At 50.8% G+C, this 1,563-nt stretch overlaps 1 pseudogene; it reads right to left on the minus strand.

Annotated features, from left to right (window-relative positions):
• Window positions 1-688: 688 nt before the first annotated feature.
• On the minus strand, window positions 689-1,175 carry LOC132482319 (large ribosomal subunit protein uL23-like; annotated as a pseudogene).
• Window positions 1,176-1,563: the final 388 nt, after the last annotated feature.

Here is a 1,563-nt window from a genome sequence, read left to right on the forward strand (position 1 = left end):
GTGGCCTCTCCTTCCAACAGCTCCCCTGACGGCGTTCCCATCTCAGTCAGTGGGGACTTCATTCTTCCAGCAGTTCCAGCGAAGAACTTGGAAGTCATCCTAGTCTCCTCTGTTTATCTGATACATTCCTCTGTGTGCAGATCACACTGGCTCTATCTTCACAATCACCATCCAGAGTCTAGCCAGGTCTCCCCACCTCCACTGTTACACCTTCCACCACCATCGCTTACCTGGGTGACCACAAGAGCCTCCTCAGCGACTTTCCTTCTGTCTAACAGGCTGCTGTCCTCCCAGCAGTCACACTGAACTCTAAACAGTCACCCCTCGGCTCCAAATCCTCCACGCCTCCCCGTCTTGCTCCACGGGGAACCCAAAGCTCTTCCCGTGATCTGCTAGACCCGACATGACCTACAAACACTGCCCCCCAAAACACACACACACACACACACACACACACACACACACAGTCAGACACATTCCTGAGACCCCAGCTCCCACTGCCGTCACCCTCACTCACTGCATCCACCATGGCTCATTGCCCTGACTCTGCCCTGACCTCAGAGCTTCAGCAGTCACTGTTCCCTCTGCCTGGATGACTCTTCCCCGTCCATCGTCAAGGCTGAAAGTCTTGCTTCCTCTCACTTCCTTAGAACTTTTTTTTTTATAGTGAAAACTTTTATATTTAGAATTAGCCAGCTGGACTCAGTGTAGATGATCCCAATTTTGTTGGCAACATCCAAAGCATCAGTCAGGAGCCACTCGAACATATGCCTTCTTCTCTCCATCAGGCCTGATCAGGGTGTTGACCTTAGCCACGTCAATGTCATAGAGCTTCTTCACAGCCTGTTGAATTTGGTGCTTGTTGGCCTTGACATCCACAATGAACACCAGTGTGTTGCTGTCTTCTATTTTCTTCATGGCTAACTCGGTGGTGAGGGGAACGTGATGATGGCACAGTGGTCAAGCTTGTTTCTCCTAGGGGCGCTCTTCCGAGGATATGTGGGCTGCCTCCTGAGCCGCAGTGTTTCGGGCCGTTGGAAGGTGGGTGACGTCCGGATTTTCTTTTTTTTGTGGCTGTGTATGCCTTTCAACACCGCTTTCTTGGCCTTCAGAGCCTTTGCTTTGGCTTCGGCTTTGGGAGGGGCAGGGACTTCCTTCTTCGCCTTTGGCGCCATCTTCATGAAAAGGGTTTTTTTCCTTCCGTAGAACTTTGCTCAAATGTCACCCTATGAAATATCAACTTCCCAACCCCACCAGTACTCCCTGCCCTTTTACCTCTTTCACCATCAGACCCACTTTACATATATTTGTTGACTGACCTCTGTCTCCCTTCACTGACAGGCACGCTCATGAGGGCAGCCTTCAGCCTGTCTGCACCTGTCTGCCTGCCCCTCCACCACCTGGAACACCGCCTGGCACATAGTAGGCACTCAGTAAATGCTTGTTGGATGAGTGATTGGCCGTTCGAGCATAAGGAAGGCGTACCAGTGCATGTTTTGTTAGCACAAGGTTAATGCGTACAAGCCCTCAGCCTCTTTTTCTTTTCTTTTTTTTTAACATCTT

The sequence above is a fragment of the Mesoplodon densirostris genome, chromosome X (genome assembly GCF_025265405.1).
Source record: "Mesoplodon densirostris isolate mMesDen1 chromosome X, mMesDen1 primary haplotype, whole genome shotgun sequence".
Taxonomy (NCBI): domain Eukaryota; kingdom Metazoa; phylum Chordata; class Mammalia; order Artiodactyla; family Ziphiidae; genus Mesoplodon; species Mesoplodon densirostris.